General features: G+C 37.2%; 1 long non-coding RNA gene across 1 annotated transcript; it reads right to left on the bottom strand.

The window, feature by feature from the left end:
- Nucleotides 1–6,676: 6,676 nt before the first annotated feature.
- Nucleotides 6,677–10,557, bottom strand: LOC145979515 (uncharacterized). Its single transcript, XR_014440787.1, has 4 exons — nucleotides 10,447–10,557; nucleotides 9,386–9,428; nucleotides 8,147–8,368; nucleotides 6,677–7,465 (listed from the first exon to the last, which is right to left on the bottom strand). It is a non-coding gene; the product is annotated as an uncharacterized LOC145979515 (long non-coding RNA).
- Between the last annotated feature and the right edge of the window lie 201 nt (nucleotides 10,558–10,758).

The raw sequence follows: 10,758 nt of genomic DNA, 5'->3' as shown, positions 1-10,758 counted from the left end.
CAGTTCTACTACTGTTGCCATCTTAGTTCTATTGAAGCCAGATTTACCCAAATGGCGAAACTTTTCGTTTCAAATAAGACGTATGTAGAGTAGATGTAGTCTTCATCTTTTTCCTAACTACTCCCACTCCCATCTCATTTCTGACACAACTACTATTTCGTGTATTTTTTGTCCCTTGCTACCTTTAAGGCTTTCGCTTTATAGGATAATCGTGACGATGAGGATGCATGGTGAATTATTGAAATAAAATTATTATTTCTTTGTGTATGTAATTATTAATTTTTATAATTATGTAAGTAAAATAATAACAACAAACATTGAAATAACCATTTCTTGCTGAGGATTCGAACCTGCGACACCTGACGCTTAAGAGCGTGCTAAGATAACAATTGGGAAATTAAGCTTGTAAGTAATGTTTTCACCCAAAGACAGTTCTTACAACCTCAAAAACATTGCTTCAATCCGAAATTATCGCATTCCTGCGACGTATGTCAATCTCAATTGGCCCTTTCAACAATTATCACAAATTCCTGTAACCGAAATAATATTATATGTGTGAAATATAGAATTATAGGTTGACATTTCAGAAGGACAGCGGACCCCTTGATCATACCCATCCCTCTCCTCTCTTTCTCGCCCATGATGTCGAAGAAGGACAAAGAGGACTTTCGTAATCGTTGATATTTAGTGTAAATACAAAATAACACTTGGTAGTTTGCTTTTCTCCCAGTGTGATTTGATTTTTTTTTAAATTTTGATTTGGCGATTTAAGTCCACTCATGCACAGTAATGTTAATCGGGACAGTTTAAAGTGGGATCCGAACCACTTGTGCCTCCACCAGGTATCGAACCCGGGATCCTTTGATTACTAGGCGGCGACGCTACCACTGCGCCATCGTTCCCAAGTGTGACTGGACACCTTCAGAGTAAGATAGACCCGATTAGGCGACTTGGCTCTTTTCTGTCAATTGAAAATGGCAACACTGATCTGTATCCGATAAGGATCACCTGCAACTGCGGCGGCTAAACAGCCATGCCAATAACCCGCTTCCTCCTCCGCCGTAACAGTCTTTGCCGCGACGGAAAGTCTTCCTTGGGTGGGCTCAGGGCCCTTTCCTCATGTTGCCTGAGGAGGGTACCGGATCAGTCCTGCTCTTCGCTTTCGCCGGTGTCAGAAAAAATGTCAGTTTGCAATGTTTACTTTACGACAATATTACCAGTTTATGTATGTAATAATATTTTAAGACAGGTTCATCAACTCTTTATATTTTGGTGTTACCTGAGGTAACAGCGGCTACATGCACGCCACGCCTCTGTATTATAACATATGCAATCACACAAAATCTAACAATAAGACTATCACAACAACAGAATAAGAAATTGAAAATAAAACTATTGTGATTCATCCCATGTCTGCATATTTAAACATTCTAATAATATTTGATGCCTAAAGTCATCAAGGTTCTTGGACTTGCAATCAGCAGGTTGAGTTACTTCACTACAAATTATTTATCCTGTAAATGTACAGCTAATCTGAAGATGAAAAATAAAAAACCCCGACCAATTTTCATGACAGTTGCAACATGATACGTGCAAGTAGGAGTATAGGGGAGTTTGAGACCATGCTGTATAGAAAAGCTAAATATGCTGAAAAAGGCAGTAATTTATTTTATTAAAAACATCAACTAAACGTAACGTTTCAACCTTCTAGCAAGGTCTTCTTCAGACACTGTATCAAGTACAAATGTAACAAGATACAAAAACAGTGCATTATATATACACAAACATTACTCCCTCCAGTCTATTAGAAACTTGTTCTGGAACTTTCTAACAGGTGGCTTTCCCTTGTCAACTGTACTTTCACCTAAAAGGCTAAACATATTTACTTCCATATAGAATGTGGTTGGACTTTTTATCTCATGCTCTTTTTCCTTCATTTTTCTTAGTTCTCAGTAGTTGTATTGACTGTATTATAAACCCAAGAAAGGAAGAGCCCCTCTCATGCAGATTTGCTACACTTAAAACTTGCTCAACATGTTCATATGAGTTTTTTGCTCTAGTGTAGCACCCTGCCTAACCCAAGGATTTTGTAAAAATGCCCTCGGGAATTTTTCAGAAAAGAAGAGCTCCCCTCAGATTGATTTGCCCATACTTAAAACAGTTGCATCAGCCAGATTTTTGTCCATAAACTTGTCAAAAATTGATATTTTTTTGGCTACACCTGAAATTAAGCAAAACACCCACACACACACATATATACCCACACATACCCCCCCCCTCATACACACACACATACACACACATATACACCCATACATACACACATGTAATGCAAGAGCTCTTGCATCATGCTGTGCAACAAATTATTATTCAGCAACAAATTATGATGCAAGAGCTATTGCATCATGCTGTGCAACAAATTATTATCCAATGCAACAAATTATTAGCCATGTATTGTTTTTTAATTGCTTAATTATGATATAATATGATGATGTGTTATATTTTGATTGGTTTATTTGTTTCAGAAGTTGTAATTTGTGCTTAGGGTATATAAAAAGATTTTGCATTGCATCAGCCAGTATTGTGAGAGTGGCTGAGGGGAGCAGATGTGTTGTTACAGTCCTTCTCATACTTACAGGCCTGTTTGTTTTAATTTATATTTCTGGTATATTGAACAATATTTTGCCTGACATCCAGTTTGTTTGTTGTAATCCACTCATATTTAGGGTCAGGCTTATATCTCTCCCAGCCTGTTATACAAAAAATCAATACATAACAAGGCCATTCTAGACATGCATGTCCGTGCAGGTATTTGCGGAGGGTCAGTTTAGATCAATATTTCTACTTGTGGGCTATTGGCCTTACAACCTGTCATAAGATAAGCATAGAGTTTTTGATTTGGACCCCAGGAAATTTTATATAAATACCAAAGCCAAAAATATTAACACACACACACACACACACACACACAAAATATACAAAGCACAGTGCTGAACCCAGCTGATATTTTTTATCTAGCATAGAATTTTGATTTGAATCCCAGGAAATTGTATATAATAAACAACAAGAAAAATGCCAAAACAAAAATATTGTGACCAATGCAATAAAAATATATTTAGCTCTAATTGGGCCAGACACCAAAAGATTTGTAACCCAGACAAATGCAGAACTCCCACAAAAATATGCCCCAAATGCCATAGAAAATATAGCATGGAATATTTCACTTATACTTGTTCTGCACAGTCATCAACATTTCCAAACAAAATTCATTGGAAATATTTGTGTGATTGCCCTGTATAACTTAGATTGCAAGGCCATATTTTGTAATTTTCTAGACCAGGAGCTAGACCCTTTGCACCAGAAACAGGCCATAAAATGCCTCTCCACAAATTATGTGAGCATCATGGAGCACACAATACACTTTACAATTTTGAGAATCTCAATTTAAATTCAGGAACAAGAGATTTGGATTTGATGTATCTGGAAATATCCCTTCTTTCAAAATCAACCTGCAAACAATATTACATGTTAGGCTGGGCTATCTCAACAGCAGAGGCATGCAGCTTAGTGGTTTCCCGCACTCACATTCTGTAAATATATTCTATGATTTTATTATCCTATTAAAGCACCCAATGCTGCAATTTTTAAATTTTTTCTGTGTATGCATCAAAAGATTTCAGGTGATGATTGAAATCTGCACCACTATACAACATCCCACTGTCTGTTGTAACAAATTCTGACCTATGGAACCTGTCCAGATATAGCTGCAAAGATCTGAAATGTTCAAGTTTGAGCTCTGATTAGGAAGGATCTCAAAATCATAGAATCCCCTTAGCTTTGTATAATTTGTGAACCAGTGCCCATAATAGGAAAAATTGCTGTAATAATAGAAAACAACAAAAAATCCTACAATTCTTCTATAGATATTATACACATTACACTTAAACCCCCTAATCATCCTTAGGTTAAGATATTTGAAACATTGTGTGCTGTCAAGTGCCCACTGTTTTATTGTTGATGGCAAACACATCATGCTCTGACAGTGTTGAGAATCTAATTCTGAAACCCTCAATAAGATATTCAGATCTAATACATCTTGCAATGCCTCTTCTCTCAAAGAATGACATGGTGCATGCATAATATATTTAAGATCTATATGCACAGTTGCAATCTTTACACACAATAGTTTTCATAGAATAATTAGCACTACAATTTTTGGATTTTTGATCCAACAGATACATCATAATCTCATTCAAATCAATAATACCTCTATTGTGGAAATTTCCTGTGCGGACAAAATCTGACCCTCTATACACCATGCTGTGTTTGTAGTTATAAAATCAAATGCATCAAAATAGCTTAGGTACATGTTATAATTAAAATGTATCCAGTTTGCAGTCTGATCAAAAGACATATGAAAATTGTACAGTACTACAATATTTGTGTTTGTAAACCAGTAATTGTTCTTGTAGGAATCATAGAAACTGACAAAGAATCCAACAATTTTTCTCTGTATGAAATACACAATTTTTTCACTGGCTGATACATCCCAGGCTCAGGTATCTAAAACTGTGCTCACTGTTGAGCACCCATCTGAACTCAGTTTCATTTCTCACAGCAAACAAATCATACTCTGACAACCCATGGAACACAAGTGTAAAATTATCCAAAAGTGACTCAAATTTTATGTATTTGGAAAGGTTTCTTCTGTCAAAAAACATAATTGCATAACTTGCTGCAGTGTGAATCTTGCTGTATATACAATTAACTAGCAATAAATCTGTCTAAGAGGAACATGTGCATGACTAGATCACAATTGTTCTGTGTTTCAGGCATGTTGATATGCCCTAGCCCTCCAGGACAACAACACACTCAAAAATACAATATTGCAATTTTTTAAGAACATGTTGGATATATAGCTTGATCACCTCAACCCTAGGCTGATGATGCTCCTGCTGCCCACTGCCAGATGTTTGTGGCAACAGGAGCCGAGGAGTTGAATATTCTCATTAGAAGGATCAAGAATTACAACATGCACAATATTGCTGTGATTGGAAACATTGCTGAGGGGAACAACAACTCTGCACCTTGGCTGTGCCAGTGTATTCTGTTTCCTGTTGATGTTGCATTTCAATGCGGGCATGTATTTTGCAGATATTGTTTCCTAAACAGAGTTGTTGAGAATAAAACTGCATGCTGTCCAAAATGTAACAAAACAAATAATAGGACCTATGTTATACACAACTGGATATGCAGCTGCTGCCAGGAACAAGTGTCTAATCCTGTCATATTACTGTCTGAGGAGTTGTTTTGCAGAGAGTGCAGCCCTGGTGATCATACTGCACTGTTGAAAACATGTTGATAGAATTTAAGAATATCAGCAGGTTTGAGGATTATTTCAACATACAAGCAGCTTTATGCAACAATGCAGATGCTGATCTTGACAAGTTGATCAACAATGGCATGCATTTTATATTTGTGGCTGATTATGATGTACCTGGTGTTTTGAAGATACTTGCACCCAGTAGATACAGTGCATCCATACGTTGGAATATTTGTATCTTGTTCTACAAGAAAGATCACAGATATAAATTATTACCCAATGTTCCAATAGATTGTTTCCTGCTCCCAGGATATTTTGCATTACAAATAGGAAACAGGATATACAAAACAAGATATGATGACAAGTTTGTTGCAAGAAGCTGGCCTGCACTATACAGCTCTGGCCTGTTTGTTGTGGATCTGCAGAACAGCATATTTAAAACACATCTATACTCTGAATTCCTAGAGTGCCCAAACAGGTGTGTGTATTTTACAAATTATTACAATCTGTCAAAATTGCTGTCAGGTCCATGCTACAAGGGCCCATATTATTATAGACTTTCAGATGTAGACATTATTAAATTAACAAGAATTGTCAAGAAACAAATTAAGATTGCACCCAACCCCTACAAGTATATCCAGAATGTTTTGAACCTGCCATACACAGATAACTGGGCAATATATGTGAATTTCCTAACACACAACAAGACCTGCAACATGCTCTTCTATTGCCTGAAATTGCTGGGAGAGATACACAAGAATTGTAGAGTTTGTGTAGGTGCATTATGGTACAGAATTTTACAAAATGATCCTGTATCTATAGAAGATTTTAAAAATTATTATTATTGTACACTCAACATATACAGAAATAATAATCACTCTCAGCCAAGAATACCCTTCAAAATTGCCCACCAGTATAACCCAGAATTGCCTAATCTGCTCTATGAATATGTTGAAATTGTAGATGGGCCTATCCTATTGCATGTGTGGACAAACATTATTAATTTCTGGACACAGAGTGTTATGCTGTTTCATGAATTATGTTCATATGTGCCCAAATATTTAAACAATGTGAAGAAATTTAAGATAGACCATCCTGTTGATAAATTGTGGGATCTTACCCTGTATGATGAAATTCACAAGTTTATATTTTCTTCAAAATTTACAAAATCTCAATTAACTGATTTTATAAACAAGTGGTACTGTGCTATGTTTAAGCATGATGTGTGTTCATATATGGAGGATCCCCTGACAATCAAGATAGAGTGCACTTTAAATGGAGTTATAGAATCTTCAGAAAAATTAGATAGGTACCTGTCTGATTTTTCAAACATGCTGGGATAATGCCCTGAGGTACATGTGAAGAAGCAAAATAAGCAAGATCACAATGAGATGTACTACTGGTGGCTGGATGACAGGGAAAAAATAAATTCTGACAGGCATCACCTCATGACAAGTGACCCCTTCCAATTTTCACCTGCAGATGTTTTTGAGCAGAGGATGCTCATAGAACTGCTCAGAAGATTCTGGATAGACAGGTTGTTTGGAAAGCACTTCCATGATACACATCCATATTACAACAAAAATCTTGACACCAGAATCAATAACCTGAGAAATTTTAAAGATGAGAATATTGCATATATGCTTTTTGAGCGTGTGGCATGCAATTGTGGTGTGTTCAATAGTGATGTTGCATACAGTTGTTCTCACTTATTCTGCAGGTACTGCTTTATGAATCATGTAACAGATGATATTACAAGATGCCCATGTTGCAATTGCAAAATTCAATCAACAACAACTAGGGTCTCAATATTGTCTCTGGAATCATAGTTTTTCTGTCTAATATTCTCAAGATCTTGCTTTTCAGATATATTTCTGATGGAACTATCTGGTGTTGTTCTATATGTGTTATTGCATATTTTAAATTTTATACCTGGTTATGTGTAATAATTTAGGAATGTGTTGGGGGATGAATTGAATATTATCCAGATGGATTTTGTAAGGCAATCCCCAATATAATTGCTGGGTGGCACATCTATGCCATTATTTCCACACAATACGGGAAAGAATATAAATCTGTTGCTGTCAATATTGTAGATCTGCTGCAGGCTGTTGCTCACTGCCTATCTCCAGATTCCTGTATCTGAAATACATATTGTATGTATTATTATACAGGCAGACTGTATAATTGTTTACCACATTTACATATGCAATTATTATCATGTAATAATTCAACAATACACTTGTAATTCCAATCCCTGAATCTCTGTCTCAGAAAATACAGAACAATCTCACTTATATGTATATGCTCTGGGTACCCGACAAGATCCGGATTAAAATCCTCACCACTGTACAAGTTCCCATTATCTGTTGTTACAAATTCAATATTCTTGTCTATCAATTTTCTGTTAATCTTATTTAAATATTTGTAGTGTTTCCAATTTGAACTCTGTTCTGTAATCATGTACATCCTATACTCTGCATGCAATTCACAGCAATTGTTGAACCAGTAATTCTCATACAATCTCAACATGCAACAATTGTGATAAGACTTTTCTGTGTAAAAATTAACAAAAATCCAACAATCCTCCTGTACCTGTTGTATGCAATTCTTTCAAACTTGCTAAGCATCTTGAGACATAGGTACTGGAAAATCCTGTCACTGGCAAGCACCCACTGTATTTCAGTTTTATTCTGCACAGCAAACAGGTCATACTCAGACAGGCAAGAGAACCTAAGCTTGAACTCATCAACAAGGGACTTGGATTTTATGTACTTTGAAATGCATCTTCTTTCAAAAAATTCAGAATCCATATTTATTTACCTTGATTGTTGTGTCTGCTGATAATCAGGGCCGGCTGCTGCGGCTTGATGCTCTGCTGTTAAACCTGAAATATATTGAGCACACATCTCAGTTAAAAATCCTGTGTTGTTTTTGCTTCTCAGCTGCTTTTTGTAATTTATATCAAGTGATGTATCTTGTAAATATTTGATTATAATTATATTGCCTTCAGCTGCTATCTTAGAAACTGCTTGATTACACCACCTGTGAAAATAAAATAAAATTTAAAATTTCTGCCAATTTTTACAAATTTACTGCTGTTTATTTGGCAGCCACAGTTACCTATACCTACCTGTACAATTATTACAAATAAGCAAGCAGACAGCTCTGCACCAGAAATACAACTGGCCTAGAATCAGGATCCACACAAAAAATGCGAGCAGTTAAAATTGTAGAACTGCACCTCTGCTCTTGTTGCAGGAAAGCAAGTCTGCACCAGAAATACAACTGGCCTAGAATCAGGATCCACATAAAAAATGTTAGCAGTTAAAATTGTAGAACTGCTCTTGCTGCAGGCAACTTCTGCTCTTGGCAGGAAAAGGCAAACATGTGCAATACAACTGGCCTAGGATCCACAAAACTGCACCTCTGCTCTTGGCAGGAAAGCAGGCAAACATAAATACGACTGGCCTAGGATCCACACAAAATTGTAAAACTGCACCTCTCCTCTTGGCAGGAAAGCAGGATCCACACAAAATTGTAAAGCACCTCTGCTCTTGTTGCAGGAAAGCAGGTAAACAGGTCTGCACTAGTACAAAGCAAGCAAACAGCTCTGCACTAAAAATTCAACTGGCCCAATAAAACTGCCCCTCTGCTCTTGTTGCAGGAAAGCAGGTCTGCACATCTACATACAAAATGCCAGCTGTTAAAATAGTAAAACTGCTCTTGTTCTACACCAGAAATGCAACTGGCCTAGAATCAGATCCACACAAAAAAATATGCCAGTATTTAAAATTGTAGAACTGCTCTTAGGCAAACATGTGCAAACATAAATACAACTAGCCTAGGATCCACACAAAATTATAAAACTGCACCTCTGCTCTTGTTGCAAGAAAACAGGCAAACAGCTCTGCACAAATACAACTAGCCTAGAATCAGGATCCACACAAAAAAAATGCCGGTATTTGCAGAATCAGAGCTTTGAAAATTGTGGACTTGATTCAGAATTTTGTAGAGTGGGAACCAACTCTTCCATGGTAAGTATTTTTAGATTATAATTACCTTGCCTTCAGCTGCTGTCTTAGAAACTGCTTGCTTACACCACCTGTGAAAATAAAATAAAATTTAAAATATCTACAATACACAATTACCTATACCTGAACAATTATTACAAATAAGCAGGCAGACAGCTCTGCCCCTCTGCTCTTGTTGCAGGAAAGCAGGCAAACATACAACAGGCCTAGGATCCTCAAAAAAACTGCCCATCTGCTCTTATTGCAAGAAAGCAGGCAAACATACAACAGGCCTAAAAAACTGCCCATCTGCTCTTGTTGCAGGAAAACAGGCAAACATACAACAGTCCCAGGATCAAGTTGCAGCAATTCAGGAAAAGAACATAATAAGTATTTCTTAAATTATAATTACCTTGCCTTCAGCTGCTGTGTTAAAAACAAATTATAGAATAACCACCTGTAAATAAAATAAAATTAGAATTTACCAAACCTATCTACACCACTATTATTGCATTTTTACTCAGGCAAACAACTCTGCTCTTGGCAAGAAAACAGCTCTGCTCTTGGCAGGCAAACAGCTCTGCACCTCTGCTCTTGAAGCAGGAAAGCATGCAAACCAGGCAAACAGCTCTGCTCTTGGCAGGCAAACAGGCAAACAGGTCTTCACCAAAAATACAACTGGCCCAGAATCAGAATCAGTGAGACCACACAGAGAAATGCCAGCATAGCTTTGAGAATTGTAGAACTACACATAACATCCTTTGATTCAGAATCAAAGCTTGGTTTCCCTGTAGGGTGGTGGAGCTGATGGAACCAACTCTTCCTTGTAATATTCCATGCTTGGGTGTATATACAAACCTGAGTCACATCCACCGGGTAGGTAATATTATTCACGGAGCTGTTAGGAGCTTAAAATATTTAGCTGGCAATCACAAGAAACTGCTCTTGTAGGCAGTGCCACCAAGCAGTATCAACAGAACTGCTGTTGTAAGCAGGCAAGCAAGTCTGCACCTATATACAGGAAAGCAAGTCTGTACCTCTGCTCTTGTACGCAGGCAAGTGTTAGAGTTTTTCTATCTTCTAGAAGTAGAATCCAAGCCTGAGATTTACCTGCTCTTGCAAGTCACATCCACCCGGTAAGTAATATTGTGAAGAAGTGAAGCCAACAGCTCCTCTGCATTGCAGTAATACCCGAGTGAAATGTGGAGGCCCCCTTCCACTAGATTGAGCAAACACGCACAGGCCTCCTGGAAGCCCCCTTCCACTGAGAAATAGCATGGCAGCAGAGAATCAATACTTAATTATTTCTCCGAAACATGCATGAACCTGCTTCTATCAGCCTCTGCATGTATTCTTCTTCTGAAAATCTTATACAGAAATTTTCTAAACAATATATACCCAGATATACTGTACAGCAGCCTT

Source organism: Lepisma saccharinum, chromosome 26 (assembly GCF_977018435.1).
Source record: "Lepisma saccharinum chromosome 26, izLepSacc3.1, whole genome shotgun sequence".
Lineage (NCBI taxonomy): Eukaryota > Metazoa > Arthropoda > Insecta > Zygentoma > Lepismatidae > Lepisma > Lepisma saccharinum.
This window is presented reverse-complemented; position numbering and strand designations above follow the sequence as displayed.